We start from the raw sequence: 22,251 nt of genomic DNA on the forward strand, positions 1-22,251 counted from the left end.
GATAGATAGATATGAGATAGATAGATATTGTCACGATTCGGCTTACAGGTAGTGGATCCTCATTGTCAGCGAGGGATTGGCGTGGACCGTGCTAGTGGACCGGTTCTAAGAGGCTACTGGTGTTCACCAGAGCCCGCCGCAAAGCGGGATGGTCTTGCTGCGGCGGTAGCAACCAGGTCGTATCCACTAGCAACGGCTCAACCTCGCTGACTGCTGAGAAGGCGTGGGACAGAAGGACTAGGCAGAGGCAAGGTCAGACGTAGCAGAAGGTCGGGGCAGGCGGCAAGGTTCGTAGTCAAGATGGATAGCAGGAGTTCAGGTAACACAGGCTTTGGACACACTAAACGCTTTCACTGGCACAAGGCAACAAGATCCGGCAAGGGAGTGCAGGGGCAGTGAGCAGATATAGTCTGGGAGCAGGTGGAAGCCAATTAAGCTAATTGGGCCAGGCACCAATCATTGGTGCACTGGCCCTTTAAGTCTCAGAGAGCTGGCGCGCGCGCGCCCTAGAGAGCGGAGCCGCGCGCGCCAGCACATGACAGCAAGGGACCGGGACGGGTAAGTGACCTGGGATGCGATTCGCGAGCGGGCGCGTCCCGTTGTGCGAATCGCATCCCCGACGGCCATGACAGTGCAGCGCTCCCGGTCAGCGGGACCGACCGGGGCGCTGCAGGGAGAGAGACGCCGTGAGCGCTCCGGGGAGGAGCGGGGACCCGGAGCGCTAGGCGTAACAGTACCCCCCCCCTTAGGTCTCCCCTTTTCTTTGTCCGGTAACTGCCTCCCCTGGGATGAGGACACCGGGAAAGAATGGAGGGTTTCCTCAACGGCAGGCAGTACAGCAGGAGTGGGAATGGGGAGGGAGGGCAGAGGGCGAAGCCTGGCACGGGGCAGTGTGTCACCAGGACGGGGGCCATGAGGAGGCACTGAGGCTTGCCTGACGGGACTGGGAGGGGGGAGAGGCACTTCCTATGGCAGGCAGAGTCCCAGTTCTTGATCTCCCCGGTGGTCCAATCAAGGGTGGGAGAATGAAGCCGGAGCCATGGCAGACCGAGGAGGACCTCAGAGGTACAGTTGGGGAGGACGAATAACTCAATCCTTTCGTGGTGGGGTCCAATACACATCAGGAGGGGTTCTGTGCGGTAACGCACGGTGCAATCCAATCTGACTCCGTTGACCGCGGAAATGTAGAGCGGCTTGACGAGACGGGTCACCGGGATGCGGAATTTATTCACAAAAGACTCCAAAATAAAATTCCCAGAGGCACCAGAGTCCAAGCAGGCCACGGCTGAGAGGGAGGAGTTGGCTGAAGGAGAAATCCGCACGGGCACCGTGAGACGTGGAGAAGCAGACTTAGAACCAAGAGACGCCACACCCACGTGAGCTGGGTGCGTGCGTGCGTTTCCCAGACGTGGAGGACGGATAGGGCAATCCACCAAGAAATGCTCGGTACTGGCACAGTACAGACAAAGATTTTCTTCCCTACGGCGATTCCTCTCTTCCTGGGTCAGGCGAGACCGATCCACTTGCATGGCCTCCTCGGCGGGAGGCCCAGGCGTAGACTGCAAAGGATGCTGTGGGAGAGGTGCCCAGAGATCTAAGTCTTTTTCCTGGCGGAGCTCCTGATGTCTCTCAGAAAAACGCATGTCAATGCGGGTGGCCAAATGGATAAGTTCTTGCAGGTTGGCAGGAATCTCTCGTGCGGCCAGCACATCCTTGATGCGACTGGATAGGCCTTTTTTAAAGGTCGCGCAGAGAGCCTCGTTATTCCATGATAATTCGGAAGCAAGAGTACGAAATTGGATGGCGTACTCGCCCACTGAAGAATTACCCTGGACCAGGTTCAGCAGGGCAGTCTCGGCAGAAGAAGCTCGGGCTGGCTCCTCGAAGACACTACGGACCTCAGCGAAGAAGGACTGGACTGTGGCTGTGGCAGGATCATTGCGGTCCCAGAGCGGTGTGGCCCAAGACAAGGCCTTTCCTGAAAGAAGGCTCACTACGAACGCCACCTTAGACCGTTCAGTAGGAAACAAGTCCGACAACATCTCCATATGCAGGGAACACTGAGACAAAAATCCACGGCAGAGTCTGGAGTCCCCATCAAATTTGTCCGGCAGGGACAAGCGGAGGCTAGGAGCGGCCACTCGCTGCGGAGGAGGTGCAGGAGCTGGCGGAGGAGATGGTTGCTGCTGTAGCAGAGGCAGAAGTTGCTGTAACATGGCGGTCAACTGCGACAGCTGCTGTCCTTGTTGGGCAATTTGCTGCGATTGCTGAGCGACCACCGTGGTAAGGTCAGCGAGACTTGGCAGCGGCACCTCAGTGGGATCCATGGCCGGATCTACTGTCACGATTCGGCTTACAGGTAGTGGATCCTCAGTGTCAGCGAGGGATTGGCGTGGACCGTGCTAGTGGACCGGTTCTAAGAGGCTACTGGTGTTCACCAGAGCCCGCCGCAAAGCGGGATGGTCTTGCTGCGGCAGTAGCAACCAGGTCGTATCCACTAGCAACGGCTCAACCTCGCTGACTGCTGAGAAGGCGTGGGACAGAAGGACTAGGCAGAGGCAAGGTCAGACGTAGCAGAAGGTCGGGGCAGGCGGCAAGGTTCGTAATCAAGATGGATAGCAGAAGTTCAGGTAACACAGGCTTTGGACACACTAAACGCTTTCACTGGCACAAGGCAACAAGATCCGGCAAGGGAGTGCAGGGGCAGTGAGCAGATATAGTCTGGGAGCAGGTGGAAGCCAATTAAGCTAATTGGGCCAGGCACCAATCATTGGTGCACTGGCCCTTTAAGTCTCAGAGAGCTGGCGCGCGCGCGCCCTAGAGAGCGGAGCCGCGCGCGCCAGCACATGACAGCAGGGGACCGGGACGGGTAAGTGACCTGGGATGCGATTCGCGAGCGGGCGCGTCCCGTTGTGCGAATCGCATCCCCGACGGCCATGACAGTGCAGCGCTCCCGGTCAGCGGGACCGACCGGGGCGATGCAGGGAGAGAGACGCCGTGAGCGCTCCGGGGAGGAGCGGGGACCCGGAGCGCTAGGCGTAACAGATATGAGATAGATAGATAGATCCGAGATAGATATGAGATAGATAGATATGAGATAGAGATATGAGATATGAGAGAGATAGAAGATAGATAGATATGAGATAGATAGATATAGAGATAGATAGATATAAAGATAGATAGATATAGAGGCATATTCACAGTGTAGGGTCCGTCACAGAATGAGGTCACCTTACCGTGGTGGGACGGTCCACGCTATTTGGCGCCAAATTTGCAAGCTAAGTACCTCATAATTTCATAGTTTCATATCTTCATTTATTGCATTACAGCTGTATAGCTTCTCATGTTCTATCTATATACTCATGTCTCATCTATATCTTTGTGCTAGCAGTGTGCTGCTGTATTCTCCTGTTGCTGTAGATAGATAGATACATAGATAGATATAGAGATAGATAGATATGAGATAGATAGATAGATAGATATGAGATAGATAGATAGATAGATAGATATGAGATAGATAGATATGAGATAGATATGAGATAGATATGAGATAGATATGAGATAGATAGATATGAGATAGATAGATAGACATGAGATAGATAGATAGATATGAGATAGATAGATATGAGATAGATAGATAGATAGATATATGAGATAGATATGAGATAGATAGATAGATATGATAGATAGATATGAGATAGATAGATATGAGATAGATAGATATGAGATAGATAGATATGAGATAGATAGATATGAGATAGATAGATAGATATGAGATAGATATGAGAAAGATAGATAGATATGAGATAGATAGATAGATAGATAGATATGAGATAGATAGATATGAGATAGATAGATAGATAGATATGAGATAGATAGATAGATAGATAGATAGATATGAGATAGAAAGATAGATAGGCAGACACTGAGTAGAGTATTAAATTGCAAAATGTCTGCGCTAATCCTTCGGTATCTAGATGACTGTCTGTGACCAAGTGTGGAAATAGCAGAGGGAAATGATTTTATGCCATTTATCAAAGCTGAATTATTATTTCACAACTTTGGATACATCCTTGCAGTGACTTGTGTAATATTACAATATCATGTAACAAAGTTCAGCCTTATGTCATAGACAATGGAGAAAGTGATTTCTACACAGGAGAGAAGCCAACTGGGCAGAGCAATGAGCGGTTTAATGAAACGATATTATACCCATTGTCATTGTAGGAGAATAGAGTAGTGTTGCTCGCGAATATCCGCAAAGCAAGTTTTATTCGCAAATATCGCATATTCGCGAATATAGCACTATATATTCGTAATTACGATTTTTTTTTTTTTTTTTTTTTCACAGTACACATCACAGTGATCCCCCCTTTCTGCTTCCAGCTTGTGTGGTGTAAAGAAGGCTCTAATACTACTGTGTGAGACTGGTGTGCGAATTTTCGCATATGCGAATTTTCGTATATGTAAATTTTTATGTACATTTTTGCATACGCGATTGTTTCGCGCATGCGAAAATAAAACGAGGATATTAGGAATATGCGAATATTCGCGAATATATGACGAATATTCGTCCATATATTCGCGAATATTCGCGAATTCGAATATGGCCTATGCCGCTCAACACTAGAATAGAGTCATCTAGACTAATATTAATACAGAGACTCCTATCAGATCTCCCATAAGTCATTACTTGACACATAGAGAAGCAGTGAGCATCGCAGAATAGCAGCTGCGGGGAGATCATGGCAGGTGAGTATGCTTTGTTTTATTTATTTATTTTAAAGGCGTACTCTGCCCCTAGACATCTTATCCCCTATCCAAAGGATAGGGGATAAGATGTCTGATTGTAGGGGTCCCGCCACTGGGGACCTCCACGATCTCCATGCTGCACCCGGCGTTCGTTTAGAGCGTCGGGTGCAGCATTGGAGGCTCGTGATGTCACGGCCACGCCCCCTCAATGCAAGTCTGTGGGAGGGGGCATGACAGCCTTCCCACCCCTCCCATAGACTTGCATTGAGGGGGCGTGGTTGTGACGTCATGTGCAGGGCGTGACCGTGACATCAGAAGCCTCCGCCCTGCATGGTTAGTCATCCGGCACGGAGCGAAGTGTGCTGCAGCCGAGATTGTGGAGGTCCCCAGCGGCAAGACCCCCGCGATAAGACATCTTATTCCCTATCCTTGTTTTCCACCGGAGTACCCCTTTAAAGCCTTATGGCTTTGCATCATCACTATGCATCACCTGTACCCCATACACCCTTGTTTAGCCCCTTTTCTGCTGGTTATGTGAACTTCATAGGGAATATTAGCAAACAAGTGGCCACTTATTTCTCTTATAAAGTAAGTGGAGAGGAAACATAGCACCGATTCAACTCCATGGATGGTGGGGTGTGGTGGGATTTACCAATATGGCTAGTTACCAATTTAGGCTAGTGTCTCTCAACCAGTGTGCCTCCAGCTGTTGCAAAACTACATCTCCCAGCATGCCCGGACAGCCAACGGCTGTCCGGGCATGCTGGGAGTTGTAGTTTTGCAACAGCTGGAGGCACACTGGTTGGAAAACACTATGCTCTGTGCTTACCGTGTAAATTATTAGGGGATTGCATTTCTATCAGTTGTCTTACTCCCCAGTTAAAGAGTATGTCTCATGATCTTGTTAAATGTTATAATCCTCCCAAATCACTGCCCCCATCATGATAAACCACCCCCTGCCTTTATTTTTTTAAATTATTTTTTAGTTTTCTACCTTGATATTGCGCCGTATTTTCTGCTCAGTCTCAGTCAGATTCACAGACTGGGAAGGGGGCGTTCCCCAGCAGGCGTGACATCATCTGAAGCCATACAGGGGAGAACTTCCTCCCTCACTCTGCTACACACAGCCCAGTTCAGTGTGAGATGAGCTATGACTGGCTAAGGCTGCACACACCCCTCTCATCACTCCAAATTTAATTTCCTGATTTTGGAAGGAGTCCAAAGTCTGTGCAAGTGATTGAGGGAAATGTGCTCTGGACAAGTAGGGAGACACCTAGTGGCAGCTTTTTTTAAAAACACAAATAAAACATAGAAAACAAACAAAGTATATTAGAAAGATATTTTATTTACCATAAGGAGTGCAATAGCAAAAATTAGTTTTTATGACAGCGCCCATTTAAAAATGTAAAACTGGTCAGTGGAATGTTATTTCTTTGTGATCCCTTTCATTTACTTAATCCGGAGCCTGTGATTAGAGATGAGCGAACTTACAGTAAATTCGATTCGTCACGAACTTCTCGGCTCGGCAGTTGATGACTTTTCCTGCATAAATTAGTTCAGCTTTCCGGTGCTCCGGTGGGCTGGAAAAGGTGGATACAGTCCTAGTAGACTCTTCCCTAGGACTGTATCCACCTTTTCCAGCCCACCGGAGCACCTGAATGCTGAACTAATTTACGCAGGAAAAGTTATCAACTGCCGAGCTGAGAAGTTCGTGACGAATCGAATTTACTGTAAGTTCGCTCATCTCTACCTGTGATGAATCAGCCTAAACTGTACACAGAGCAGGTAAACATCGACGGCGAATTCTGTTACATCATGGATAGAAAACTGGAAGAACCGGCTGTTGGACAATCGCTAGTCACAGTTCTCCGCATGGATTATACGCATTCATCCATGGTTCCCAGTGCACGGGCAAGATAAGGATAGAACATATAAGCTGGCATTAGCTTCTAGGAAAACAAATTCCATCTATGTCTCATAGTGCACAACGTCAAGGAGCTGCTGAAACAGCTTGAAATACTTTTACACGGAGGCCTTTTTGTTATGTGGAAGGATTCTCCTAAATCTGCTTAATTAAATTAGTTTAAAACATTCTCAAACTTTATACTATAGGAGGTGTACGGTAGTTTTTTGGTTCACAAAAGTCCAAAAATATTGCGCACAAAAATCTACTACTTTTTGACATTAACGGAAAAAAAGGGGATGGAGTTAAAGGGGTTATCCAGGAAAAAACTTTTTTTTTTTTTATAAATCAACTGGCTCCAGAAAGTTAAACAGATTTGTAAATTACTTCTATTAAAAAATCTTAATCCTTTCAGTACTTATGAGCTTCTGAAGTTAAGGTTGTTCTTTTCTCTCTGTCTCAGGAACCACCCAGTTTAGAAGCAAATCCCCATAGCAAACCTCTTCTAAACTAGGCGGTTCCCGAGACAAGTGTCATCAGAGAGCACTTAGACAGAAAAGAACAACCTTAAAGGGTAGCTCCCACCATCCTATTTTTTTTTTGCTAGCCCGTTCCCCCCCCCCCTACGACGCTAGCCCGTTTCCTCCCCCCCCCCCGCCCCGCATACCCCGTTCCCTCATTACACTTGCAGTTACTGCAGAGTCCAGCAGCGGGCGTGCAGGGACAGCGGCGGCAACGAGGAGGCGACGGCGATGTGCGGGAGGAGTGGCCTCCCAGCCAGTGGCCGGGGAGCCAATGCGCTCGCTCCCGCCTGTCTGATTGACAGGCAGGGAGCGAGTGCAGCCTAACTGAAAAAGGACTGATTGCCCCTCCAAAATCAGTCCTTTTTCAGTAGCCGGTTTTTAAATGTAAATTAAACCTTTTTAATGAAAAAAAAAATAATAAAAGTATATTAGAGATATGTTGTAGTACATAAATACTACAACATATCAAAAAATTTAGTTGGTGACAGTGCCCATTTAACTTCAGAAGCTCATAAGTATTGAAAGGATTAAGATTTTTTAATAGAAGTAATTTACAAATCTGTTTAACTTTCTGGAGCCAGTTGATATATAAAAAAAAGTTTTTTCCTGGATAACCCCTTTAAGTGGGAGGCGTGGGGCCACATTTATATGTATAAAACTCAACGTATGTGTGTGTGTGTATATATATATATATATATATATATATATATATATATATATGTGTGTATTTGTATGTTCCAGTATAACTTCTGAACATTTAGGAATGTCCTGATACCCACAATTTCCGCAGCCGAAGAATGAAACAGTGAAGAATATCTGGAAAAGCAGCCACATCGGCAAAGCTGGGTGAAATGCATAATGCATGCCACCCAGCTTTTCCTGTCTCCTGAAGCCTCAGCAGTAATAGGCTGCATGTCCTCCCTGTGCTCCTCACTGCAACAGCATTCCCATGCCTTCTCCCTGTCCGCACACTGATCTCTTCTTCCCCCCCCCTCACTCTTCCCTCAGCCCACAATAAATCTTCTCTTCCCCTCCCTGTCCCCTGTGCACCTGCCTCCTGGACAGTTAAATCATACTTTACCATGACTTGGTCTTGTGGCGGGATGTTTAATACTCTAAGGCAATCTCTGCCACCCAAGACTAATGCGATCAGGAGATCTACCGGAAATCCTGTAGACTTGCATGGGACTTTCAGTACATTGAAAGTATGATTTAACTGTCCAGCAGGCAGGATCAGAGAATAATTAGGTCAAGCAGATGGGACAGGGCGGGGGTGAGAACATTTATTGGGGGCTGAGAGAAGCGTGAGGAGGGAGAGAACACATCAGGGGTAGGAAGATGACATGGCAGAGCTGCTGCAGGGAGGACGAGCAGTTTATCACTGGTAAGACTTCAGGAGACTATGAAAGCTGGATGGCATGCAGTATGTGTGTCACCCAGCTTTCCCAGTCTCCTGGAGAGCTCCAAAATGCCTGCTGGAGTAAAACATGCATACATGAAACATTTGTTCTTTATGTCAAAATTTCTGTTGAGATTATCTTCAGATGATTGGCCAACAACTAAAAATTACTATTTGGCTAAGTTTCCACACAACATATTTTTGGCTTTATTTGGGCCACACAAAAAAAAACGCCCCCTCATTTTGTGGTGTTTTTCCAAAAATAGTAAGTATTACTATAGGCGTTCTTTTCTTTGGCGTTTCCCCCATGCACTGTTATGATTTCAAATCTTTGATTCATTCATCATGTGACTCAACAATGGGACCGTGCTTCAAGGGAAATTCTGCTGTCCAGCTATAGGAACATAGACTAAATAGATAAGGATGAGAAAAAGGGGGAGGGACTGTAATTAAGCAGGACAAAGTGAGATGCACTAATCCTTATCTATTTAGTCTGTGTTCCTATAGCTGGACAATTTATGGCCTATCTTAGTATGAATTCTCCTCATCTATTCTTTTAACCCCTGCATATTTGTGAGATGTAACCTGTGTCTTCTGCTTTTGAACTTAGATTTGCTTTGGGCTTGATAAAGCGAGGAATCCCGAAATCTTCCCTACAAAATTCTGTCAGTCCAATAAAAAAGGCTATTACAAGATCCTGCAACATTTTATGATCTGCATCACCGGAGTAATTCGGCTACTCAAATTTACTATATATATATATATATATATATATATATATATATATATATATATATATATATATATATATATGTGTGTGTGTGTGTGTGTATTTTTATAATTATAAGTTTTATATATATATATATATATATATATATATATATATATATATATATGTGTGTATGTGTATATATATATATATATATATATATTTATTATTATTATTATTTATTTATTTATTTATTTTTTTTCCAGATCTACCTTTGTTTGGATTAAAAGAAAAAAGACCAAACCTGCACAATACTGCCACCTTCTGGATGCTTATAGATGTGTACAGTTTTCTACAAATTCCTCTATATCACTAATACACATCTGTCACTTTGGATTATAAAGAAGACAGCGATTGATTGATTGATTGATGATGCAATAAATTATATATCCAGAGGCTGCGCACTTAGTGATGTCATCAGAATTACACCGCTCTTCCTTATCAGCAGAATACAGAGCCTTGTAGACCCTTCATTCTGCTCATATACTGGGGTCCTAGGGTCGGACCACCACCGATTGATGGTCACCAAAAACATATTTCATTATAGATCTGATATTACATAAATAACAAATCCTCATTCCATAATAAAGTGTACAGGCGTAAACGCCATTGCTGTCAGATTTTCATAAAGCCTGTAGGATGATGTTCAAAGGAGCAGAAAATAGATTAAAATCTGACGCCTGATCTACCAGAAATGAAGGTTATTATGTGATGTGATAGCAAATACTGGCAGAGTATGGGGCCCGGGGGCTAGATGAATCTTGGAAGGCCAGAATACTAGTCAGTGACCGAGCCGGCACATCCACAATATTAAGGAGTCCATTGAGGCAGAACAACCTGTGGTGTTGGGAAACCACTGGAGGAAAGAAGCTGTCAGTCAGTTTTGCAAGGGAGCGCAGAGATCGACAGCTCCGCTCCGTGACCTGCCAGCGCTGTGAGGCTGAGCCGGCCGTTCCTGCAGACGTAGTAGTCAACTATTACAAGGGGGGGGGGGGCTTCCTCTCTTATACTGTGATAACACAACACCACTTAAAAAAAAAAATTATAATAATAATAGAATTTACTGACTTTAAAGGGGTATTTTTTCTTTTTTTTTTCTCTTTTTGCAGGAACAAATCCCCATAGCAAGCCTCTCCTGCTCTAGATAGTTCCTGACATGGACAGAGGTGGCAGCAGAGAGACTGGAAAGAACTACGTAACTTCCTCTGGAGCATACAGCAGCTGATAAGTACTGGAAGGATTAAGATTTTTTTCAGACTGGTGCCATAAAGATATACATAATTGTAAATGACTTCTAATAAGAAAAAAAAATCTTAATCCTTACAGTACTTATCATGCTCCACAAGAAGTTGTATAATTCTTTCCAGTCTGACCACAGTGCTCTCTGCTGACACCTCTGTCCTTGTCAGGAACTGTCCAGAGCAGGAGAGGTTTACTATGGGGATTTGCTAGTACTCTGGACAGTTCCTGATATGGACAGAGGTGGCAGCAGAGAGCACTGTGGTCAGACAGAAAAGAACTACACAACTTCCTCCATAGTATACAGCAGCTGATAAGTACTGGAAGGAAGGATTTTTTTTATAGAAATAATTTACAAATCTGTTTAACTTTCTGGGATGAGTTGGTTAGAAAAAAAATTGTTTTCCCCCATAGTACCCCTTCAAATAGCGTAGGGATCCCTGATCATACACCTTTTTACAGTTCTTGAGGAATGGGAGGGCGTATCAAGAAACTGTAAAAAAGGTGTATGATCAGGGTGTTAAGGATGGGTTAATGTGTGGCCTTAATCTGTGAGTGACTACCGCTGTACTATTTTTCCAAGTGTCGAAGTAAGAAAATTCACACGAGGCCAGGTTGGTATGAGTTCCCTCCTCGGTGTTGACTCCAGGGAGTTCAGCTTTATTACAGGAAGTAAATTTGGTTTTAACATTTGAAAAAGGAGGGTTAGTTATGACATCACAATTAGCATGTTACATTTTGATTGGTTGTTCGATTATTGTGTCCGTATATATTATCCTATCTAGTGTCCATAAATTTCTTTGCAGAAGTTCTCTGTTCGTCAGATGTTTAGTCTTTCTACTCCCGCATGGAGTCATTTCAAGGTCTATATTCAGAGTCACAAGCAGATAGCATTCTGATGTGTATGGATTAAAGGGTAGGTAAGATATATATTTTTCAAGCAGCAATGGCATTTTAGTATTAGTATATTAATCAGTCATTAGAAACATAAGGGTCATCCCTATCAAGGGCACCCTAGGCTATTAAATTAATTCAATCAAAATTTAAGCCCATCTACTGCAGATCCCGTCAGTCAGGATCAGCATTCTGTGGGAAGTGTATACACATTACATTGGCATCGAAAACAAAACACTTTCTGCAGAACTCGCTGATTTGTTCACTTACTGTTTGCCATGCAAATAAAACGTGGATCGGATGAAAGTGATAAAGGTATTCTAGTTTTATAAGCAGGATACGTTTGGTTTTACATGTGGTGTCGGGGTGTGAGGTGCAGGGTAGATGCAGGGCACATGTTATGGCCCAAGGGGCAAATGGTATTGACTCCTTGTCGTGACGCCAGGGCGTGGTTTAGCCTTAACCACCCGAAGGTAATACCACTGATCCTGTGTTAGAGACACCAACGTCAGATTAAGCATACTGGCAGCTTTACTGAGGCAAGACAGGTGATATAGTCTTTGTAGTACAGCCAAATATCCCAGGGAGGTGACCAGTGACACAGGGGGACCTCGCAGGCAAGCAGTAGTTAGACTGACTTTAGTGCAGGCCACAGTGACTACAGCTGTACTTGACTTTATACTAGAGATGGTGACTGACAATAAGATGACTTGACTTACTGATGACCGACTTGTGGCTGCAGGACTTTAGGCTTGAGTCCTCCACTGGACTGCACTGGACCTCAGCATTAACTCAAGAGAGCTAAGAGAGAGATTGCAGCTCCTCCTTTTGTTATATAGGGGGCTGTGCAAGGAGCCCATAGGTCACTTGGGAGGTCACATGGTCACTGGGGGTTCTCTGGGTGAAGAACATGTGATACAAACATGTGACATGTAACAATTAAAGTTACAATGGTCTTAATATACAAAACCGATATGTACAGTGGGAGACGCTGCAGGGGACTCTGCCTGACAGGACAGGAGGACAGTATAGAGCCACATCATCCCGTACTGGGACATTACATACATATCACCTGGTCATAGGTATGCAATAGCTGTCACAAACATGCACGTTCACCTCAACTGAGCATACATACAGTAGGCCCCATCTATCTGTAGGATCTAATCGAATGCAGTGTTTTACAAGCAGTGTGCCTCCAGCTGTTGACAATCTATAACTCTGTAGCATACAGCGGCTTCGGCTGTCCGGGCATGCTGGGAGTTGTAGTTTTGCAACAGCTGGAGGCACCCTGCTTTGGAAACACCGATATAACGTCTACAGCCATTTCAGCTTGTTTACAAATTTATAGCAGACAGCATTGAGAGCCTAAACTACAGTGTGCGTTCACGTGATACAGACACATTTTTGCATCCATATCATGTCCTGAAGAAACTGCAAGTTTAAAGGGGTACTCTGGTGGAAAACTATTTATTTATTTAAATCAACTGGTGCCAGAAAGTTACACATATTTGTAATTTACTTCTATTTAAAAATCTTAATTCTTCCAGTACTTATCAGCTGCTGTATACTACAGAGGAAGTTGTATTTCTTTCCGGAATTATTTTCTGTCTGACCACAGTGCTCTCTGCTGACACCTCTGTCCATGTCAGGAACTGTCCAGAGTAAGTAGCAAATCCCCATAGCAAACCTCTCCTGCTCTGGACAGTTCCTTACAAGGACAGAGGTGTCAGCAGAGAGCACTGTGGTCAGACGGAAAAGAAATTCAAAAAGAAAATAACTTTTTCTGGAGCATACAGCAGCTGATAAGTACTGAAAGGATTAGGATTTTGTAAATAGAATAATTTACAAATCTGTTTAACTTTCTGGCACCAGTGTTTTCCACTAGAGTACCCCTTTAATTATCTCACCCGTGATGCATTGTAGATCCAGTTTCAGATTTAGTTTGGTCCATTAGACCTGTGGTTAGACCAGTACTTGGGTCCATAAGGCTAGGTTCACACTACAGAATTCTTTGAAATTCCACACGGAAAATTCCTGTGAATTTGCTGGAAATGGGATTCCGCTGCACAGTGCGCAGTATGGAATTTAAGCGCCTGATGTTCCGCCACTGATATTCCAGCACCAAAAGAATGATCTTGCTCCTTCTTTCGGTTGAACCTGGCTGGAATACACTAGCGTCTATAGGGACGGCAATGTATACTAGCTGGCAACACTCAAAATCTCCAGCCAGAATTTTTGGGTCCGGAGATTCCGTAGTGTAAACCTAGCCTAATATATATAGAAATATGTGTCTCTGTGAGGCTATGTTCACATTTTAGAATATCTGTATGGAATTATGCTTGTAATTCTGCACGGAAGCTCTGCTAGCAGAAGAGTGCAGTTGAATGCAACAGGATTCTGCTGCACTGTGCACATGGCGGAATTTCTGAATTTAATGTCTGCAGAAAGAATGAACCTGTCAATTCTTTCTGCGGACTCCGTAGGAATCCATAGCTGTCTACAGGGGCGTCGCCGGGGGGGTGTTTTATGGGGCTATAGCCCACGGTGTAACACCAATAGTCCCGGGCCTCAGCGGTGCTGTTCACTGTTTTAAAGCAGCCACAGTGAAATAGCGCAGCGGCCACTTTAACACAATGAGTCTGCCAGCCGGCCCGGGTTTAACAAGGAACATTGCGCTGTCAGCCTGCCGGCGTAGAAAAGAAGCGCTGCCAGGTGAGTATGTATGTGTGCGTGTCTGTCTGTGTGTGTGAGTCTGTGTCTGTGTCGGGGGGGGGGGGGAGAACTATGCTACCTAATGTGGGGAAGCTATGCTACCTAATGTGGGGAACCTATGCTACCTAATGTGGGGAGACTATGCTACCTAATGTATGGAAACTATGCTACCTAATGTATGGAAACTATGCTACCTAATGTGGGGAAACTGCGCTACCTAATGTGGGAAAACTGTGCTACCTAATATGGGAAAACTGCACTACCTAATGTGGGGAAACTGTGCTGCCTAATGTGGGGATGCTGCCTAACTAATGTGGGGAAATTATGCTGCCTACCTAATGTGGGGAAACTATGCTACCAACCTAATGTGGGGAAACTATGCTGCCTACTTAATGTGGGGAAACTATGCTGCCTATCTAATGTGGGGAAACTATGCCTGGACCTGGAAGGTATTTGACCCACATGGTGAAGAGGTGGAGTAGAGGTGTTGACCACACCACGACCCCATTGCCATTTTATGTCCCTCTGTAGATGTAGGAAAACTACAACTCTCAGCATGCCCAGACTGGGCTTGCTGGGAGTTGTAGTTTTGCAACATCTGGAGGCACCTTGGTTGTAAAATAAAAAATGAAAGGCTTCCAATACAGTGTTCCACAACCAGGGTGCCTCCAGGTGTTACAAAACTACAACTCTCAGCGTGCCTAGACAGCCAAAGGCTGTTTGAGCATGCTGAGGGTTATAGATTTGCAACAGCTGAAGACAGACTGGTTGGGAAACACTCACCTCCTGTCATCATACTGGGCTACCTAACTTATCTACATACATGCCTACCAAACTGCCTAGCTACATACCTGACTACCTACCTACTTACCCCCCCCCCCCCCAAAAAAAAACCTGGCTACCTAACTACCTGGCTAGTTACCTACCTACATACCTGACTACTTGGCTACCTAGGTGCCCATTTTTACTGAGCGGGACACCAAGGGGGCATTTTTTTATAGTGTGGAGGCCTATAGATAGGGAGATTGTGTAGAGGAGGGCACTAGCACCAGAGGGCACTGGACAAATGCGGAGCCTAACATGTTTGCCCTGCAGATGTCGAAGAGATGAAGCTTTGGCTGGAAGAAGCCATCATGTTGGTCTGATCCGAATGAAGAAGAAAAGGAAAGAGGACGCCGCTGATTAGAAAAGACGCCATCTGTGACTCCCTAGATGTAATTTTATGTCTGCGTTCAAATGTGGGTATTTTCTGCTGCAGATTTGCTTTAGTAGATTTTGCTGCCCACTACCTCTATATGGTCCTGTATATAATCACTTATATGGTATACAGAGCCCATGAACAGCTGGTATATATCTTTATATGGTCCTGTATATTATCACTCATATGGTATACAGATCCTGTGCACAGCTGTTATCTGCACCTCTGTATGGTGAATGTATTTGGGAATATGGTCTTTTGTATAGATTATTTTATATACTAACAAATATAGTGTTATTAGTCAGTGGTAATGGTGGTGGAGGTCATTGTATTGTATAGCGGTATTATTTGTTCCCACTGGTAACACACAAAACTAGCAGTGTGCACCTGTGCACGTGTTTCATTTGTTTGGAGATGCTGAGAATCTTTGGTTTTTGTACTGGTATTATTGGTAATATTGGTCTTAGTTTTGTTTAAATATGGTCACTAACAATATGGCGGTAATATGTATGATGATAATTCTCCTTGTATAATGTGCTCGATTTGGTGTGAATGAGGGTGTGGTTAGGGGCGTGACTGGGTGTGGTTAGGGGGCGTGGCTTGGGCTATGGGCTCTAGCCCCCCGGTCTTTTGCATACCTAGCAACGCCCCTAGCCATCTGTGAGACTGCCCATTCCTGTGCGGTCCTAGCGCCGGCATATTATGTCAGCGCCCGCAGTCTCCGGAATGTCCGCACGGAGATTTTCCGTGCAGACAGTCCGAGGTCTGAACATAGCCTTACAATCATCTGAAACCAGCCTCAGGCCATGTTCACATATAGTTTTATTAATAGTATTTTTGACCAAAACCAGAAGTAGAATCGATTTGGAGAAAAACTACGAGAGTAAGTTTTTCACACAGGTTTTTAGCCTAGCCGAAGGACTTGTTCACACTGCAGACATTCAGCCAGTGGAATTCCACTTGTTTTTAATAGAATTCTGCTTCCCCGAGTAGACTGCGGAATTTCCGCAGCCCACATCTGTGTAGTGCTACCCCTGGTGGCCCTCGGCGGCGCCCGCTGCAAGCAGACATTCAGCCAGTGGAACTCCGCCAGCTGAATTCCGCAGTGTGAACAAGCCCTTAAAGAAAGATTTGCACCTTTTCTGTGTTTGGTTCCACTCCCTGCTTCAGTTAAAAATACTGACCAAAATACTATTTGTGATGTGAACCCAGTCTTAGGCTATATTCCTAATCAGTTTTGTGAGCTGTAAAATGGTTTAAAAAAAACAAAGTAATGTGTGTGAACAGTAGTAATCTAGCGGTTGTAAGGTGCACCCTGATGGATATTACTATAAGGCCTCGTTCATATGATGGAAATTTTAAAGGGGTACTACTACCGTGCTGACAACTTATCCCCTATCTAAAGGATAGGGGATAAGTTGCCTGATCGCTCGGGGTCCCGCCGCTGGGGACCCCCGCGATCTTGCACGCAGCACCCTGCTCTCATCAGGCCCCGGAGCGAACATCACTCCAGGTCTGATGACTACCGATCACGGGGCCGGAATATCGTGACGCCACGGCTCCGCCACATGTGACGTCACGCTTCGCCCCCTCACTGTAAGTCTATGGCAGGGGGCAAGACAGCTGTCTCGCCCCTGACATAGACTTGCATTGAGGGGGCGGAGCATGATGTCACACGGCCCAGTCATCAGACCCGGAGCGGATGTTCACTCCGGGGTCTGATGAGAGCGGGGTGCCGCGTGCGAGATCGCGGGGGTCCCCAGTGGCGGGACCCCGAGCGATCAGGCAACTTATCCCCCTATCCTTTAGATAGGGGATAAGTTGTCAGCACGGTAGTACCCCTTTAAGCGGAATCAAAATTCTGTTGCAACAGAAACACATTGTTGTCAATGGGATTCTGCTGCACAGTGCACACGGCAGAATTTTCGCAGCGGAAACATTTGCCACAGAAATCCTGATTTCAGTTTCCGCAGAAAGTATTGACATGTCTTGGAGGTGGCACATTTCCGAGTAGTTCTAGCTCTGCGCAATGTCTTCCAGAAATTTTCCGGGCAGACATTCCGCAAAAATTCTGCCATGTGAACACAGTGTCTGGCTGGGTTTCTGCTTTCTAGTTTTGAATACACGGGGGGGGGGGGGGGGGCAACAACCTTAGGCCCTTTTTATTGGGCCAAAAATGTGTTTTACCAGTCAATACAGAAGTTTAAATCGCCAGACCAATCTGGGGGTTTTTCCCAGATATTTTTTTACCCTTTTGTGGCTAATAGCTTTGTACCAATTGATACCTGTGTTGGAAAATGAAGCGCAGGATGAACCTAGCCTTTGGGAACATGTGCGTATTTTGCTGCAGATTTTCCGAAGCAGATTTATGTTACCTATTGAGGTCAACAGATAGCAAAATTAGCTGCATAAAAACTGCAGCAAAATACACGTGTGTGTACCTCTACGGGTGGGTTCATATTATGTTCGTGCCCCTGTTATTCATATCCATTGGCATTCCAACGAAAATGGGATGCTGACATATCCTCCTAATGGGAGCAGTGGAATCCATTGTTTTCTATGTTCAAAAAGAGTCACCCATTGACTCCGTTCACAACCTATGCCATTTTTAAAGCACAGCATCCCACATTTTCTGCGTCCACTTAAAATAGCATAGTCACTAGGTGACTCTGTTTGGCCAAGGAGGTCTGCTGGTCCTGTTAACAGTATATGTCTGCTTCCTATTTTCAGCAGGATGGCGGTGGGTATCATACAACTTAGGCTGGGGTCACACCACGTTTTTCAATACAGTTCCCGTATCAGATTTTTGATAAAAAAAAACAGATTCCTCAAAACCTGACTAAGCTGTATCAAAACGTGTGTAAAAAAATTTATAAGCATACGGTTTGAAAAATTATGTCTGGTTGCATTTGTTTTTTATCTTTTCATTCAATTATGAATAAAGTTTCACTTGTTTTATTGAAATTCCAAGAAAAAAAAATGCAAAAGTCAAAAACCGTATGATGGAAACCGGATGGAACCGTACGCACAGACGATTCTGTACGGTTCCCATTGATTCCCATGCTGAAAAAAAAATAAATGAAAAAACGTATACGTTTCAATACGGACTAAAAACCGTGGTAGGCTGCGGTTTTGGGTGCAGGAAAAAAAACTGACAAAACCTTACAGGAGGCAAAACGGACAAAGCCGGATGCATCTTTTGGAATACAGTTTTCAATATGGTTCCTTACGGTTTTCAAATTGAAAACATATAACGGGAACTGTATTGCAAAAACGTGGTGTGAACCCAGCCTAAGGGTAGGAACACACTACGTTTTGTCCCCCGTTAATCGTATCTGTCGGCATCCCGCCAAAAACAGAATGCTGACGTATACTGTTAACGGGCGCAGCTGAGCCCATTCAATTCTACAGCAGAAATTAGTCACCTTGTCACTCCTTTCGGGACATGGGCGCTATTTCAAATTGCGCAACAGCCCCTGTCATGAGTGGGCTTAAAAAGGAGTGACTCTGTTTGGCAGCAGAATGGAATGGGGTGCGCTGCGCTCGGTAACTGTATACGTCAGCATCCTGTTTTCGGTGGGATGCCGATGGATACGATTAACGGGGGCCAAAACGTAGTGTGTTCCGATCCCAACAGGCTCACTGACGCAGTGTGAACCTACTCATATAGCAGAAGGCCAATGGGAGGTTTTTTTAGGCTAGGTTCACACTACGGAATCTCTGGGCAGAGATTTAGCCGGCGGCACTAAGACCGCATGAACTGCATTGCCATCGCCATAGACGGCAATGCATTTCTGGGTGGATCTTTTGCTAGATCTGCTCAGAAATGTATTGACATCTATGGGGACGGCAATGCAGTCTGTGCGGTCCTAGTTCCGCACAGATTCTGTCCAGAAATTCCGTAGTGTGAACCCAGCCTTAGAGTCCTAGAAGAAGCTGACGGCTCCGGCCATGATGGTAATTACAAGGTTGGTAATTAGTAATAGATTAAGGTGGGGTGATGCAGGTGGTCTGATCTATACACTGCAGGGTGTGGAGACCAGTGAACAGCACAGGAGGATTGGCTGGTAAATGCTGGAAGCTCTTCGGGTGATCGACGGAAATACTAGAAATAGCGAAACGATCGCTGATTCCTGGGAACCCAACATTCCTGCCATAGAGAGCGCATTACTGATACCGCTGAATTCTTGGAAGTAATACTGGTGTTTTTAATTACTATTTACCTGAGTCTATGATTATATATATATATATATATATATATATATATATATATATGGATTTAACAAAACCTGTCCAGAGGAAAAGTTGGCCAGTTGCCCATAGCAACCAATCAGATCGCTTCTTTCAGTTTGCAGAGGCCTTGTTTAAAATGAAAGAAGCGATCTGAATGGTTGCTATGGGCAACTGGGCAAAATTTCCTTTGCACAGGTTTTGATAAATGTCTCCCTAATCGCTTAACTCTAAAATGTTCTGCCCCATAGAGAAAGTTTGGCACAATTATGTGTCTGCTCTTGGGATTGGCTGGGATCTGAGCGGTCTGGCCCTTAGGCCACATTTACATGGTGGAATCCCGTGGAAACATCTTCCGCGGAAATTCTGATTCCATCTTCCCCAGAAAGAATCGCCATGCTAATTCTTTCCGCGGAATTGCCTCGGAAGTGCATGAAGTCCTTGCGCCAGCATGTTTTCCAAAGTTGCTCAACGCTTGTGACTATCCTGTGTTTTGAGACACTTTTGCGCTTTGTCTGTCAAAGGGGAGTAACTATTGTATGAGGGCAGGGACACACACAGCACATCTGCAGTGCATTTCATGCTGCGGATGTGCAGACGCCAGTCACTAGAGCAAACTCTCTGCTGCGGCCGCAGCAGAGAGCTTGCTCTGGTGACTGGCGTCGGCACATCCGCAGCGTGGAATGCGCTGCGGATGTGCCACGTGTAACCCTACCCTACAAGAGTGCGGTTTAAGTGCTGTGAGTTTTTAGACACAACTATTATATGCCACTTCTATAAGAGTTTGCAACGTTATCGCGCTCAAAAGGTGGCGTGCAAACTCATCATGTGACAATTTTGATGAATTTTGCACAACGGAAACCGACGCAAGCTTGGTGTGAAAAAAAAAATTTAGGGAATGTGTTATAATAGGTTACTTGTAGCTCTATAGGTGGAGTATTTGTATATAAAGATATATGCTGTACAGACGGGATTTAGGGTGCGTTCCCACCTGGGATATACGCAGCGTATTTTACGCTGCACAAAATTTGTGGCAGCAGCGGGAAATATGCTGCGTATTCCTGGCTCACTATACACACAAGGCTTTCCGGGGGCAGCCCTACGCGTGTAGTGAGTGTTGGAGGTGGGGCCCTGTGCCGACGTAACTGACGAGTGGCTCCGCCTCCAAAACTCGCTGCACACACAGGGCTGCCGCCAGAAAGCCTTCTGTGTAAAGTGAGCAAGGAATAAGCAGCCTAGTTCCCGCTGCTGCCTCAAATTTTGCGCAGCGTGAAATGCGCTGCGTATCCGCCAGGTGGGAACGCACCTTTAGGGTGAATTCGATATTTCTGAGACTGAAAATCGGCTCCATTGATCTGCATGTGCATCTTTCTGCAGCAGGTGCTTGGATTTCTGCAATCCCCATTCCTGTGAATAGGGCAGTGACAGAGATCTCGGCATCAAATCTGCTGCGTGTGAATTCACCCCAAGGGGTAAATTCACACGGGTAAGTTTCCCGCTACAAGTTTGAGCTGTATCAGGTTTTCTGCGGCGGGAACTCCTCAATGGAAATTCTGCAGCCGATGATATTGGGGGAAAATGATCAAAACCGGTGCAGAGGAAAAGTTGCCCAGTTGCCCATAGCAACCAATCAGATCGCTTCTTTCACTTTTCAGAGGCCTTGTTAAAAATTAGTGATCTGATTGGTTGCTATGGGCAACATTTCCTCTAAACAGGTTTTGATAAATCTCCCCTATTGACTTGTGAAATTTGATGTAAACTGCCTGTGTAAATATGTGTGAACACGCTAGTAACTAGCAGAGGGGTTCCCGCTGCAAGTTACGCTACCATTCATTTGAATGGGTCCGCGGACTGTCCGCAATAGTGTCAGATTTGCCAACGGTCCGCGGACCCATTTTAAATGAATGGTAGAGTAACTTGCAGCAGGAAACCCTCTGCTAGTAACTAGCGTGTGAACGCACCCTAAGGGTACGGTCACAGGAGCAGAACCCCAACGTATTTTACGCTTACACACTGCGAAGTGCAAGTCGCCGCACGTATGCGCAGTATACTCGCACATCGGGGTGTTGGGGATGGCTGGAGGTGAGGTTTTCAAATGTGATTGACTGTGCTGTTATATACTGCTAAGTGTCGACATTAGAAAGTATACACCAGACAGGTTTGTTGGTATAAACTCTCTTATCAGGAAACTCAGCTGTTCCCCAAAAGAGTTCTGTTTAATCCAGTAAATACATTTAGTTTTTACATTGGACAAAGAAGGAGGTTTAGTTATGATGTCAAAATTAGCATGTTACCTTTTGGTTGGATTATTGTGTCCATATATATTAGCATATCTAGCGTCCATTAATTTCTTGGCAGAAGTTCCTCTACTGGGAAATTCCAGAGTTCTCTGTCTGTCAGATATTTTGTCTTTTACTCCTTATCTCAGTTGTATCGGCGTCATGGCAAGGCCTCCATCGTAGTCAAGAGCATATTGCAAGCTGATGTATATGGGTTAAGGGGTAGATAACAGATATATTTTTCCAGTAGCAATGGCATATTAGTATTAATATATTGATCAGTCATTTGAAACATAAGGGTCATCCCTATCAGCAGCAACTCTCGGTCTAGCTCGTAGAGCAGAGGGAGCGG

The 22,251-nt window shown here is 45.3% G+C and overlaps 1 protein-coding gene across 4 annotated transcripts in view; it reads left to right on the top strand.

Moving 5' to 3' along the window:
- The first annotated feature begins 19,273 nt into the window (after nucleotides 1-19,273).
- The window catches only part of LOC130267456 (NAD-dependent protein deacetylase sirtuin-3-like), a 49,538-nt gene continuing 46,560 nt past the window's right edge, over nucleotides 19,274-22,251 (top strand). The window contains exon 1 of one of the 4 annotated variants that reach the window (XM_056517304.1): nucleotides 19,274-19,358. The gene's annotated coding sequence lies outside the window, so the exon portion shown is untranslated. Of the gene's footprint in view, nucleotides 19,359-19,442; nucleotides 19,584-20,981; nucleotides 21,093-21,320; nucleotides 21,336-22,251 lie in introns of those variants that run through there. The other 3 variants (XM_056517303.1, XM_056517302.1, XM_056517305.1) reach the window with 3 other exon arrangements.

The sequence above is a fragment of the Hyla sarda genome, chromosome 4 (genome assembly GCF_029499605.1).
Source record: "Hyla sarda isolate aHylSar1 chromosome 4, aHylSar1.hap1, whole genome shotgun sequence".
NCBI lineage: Eukaryota > Metazoa > Chordata > Amphibia > Anura > Hylidae > Hyla > Hyla sarda.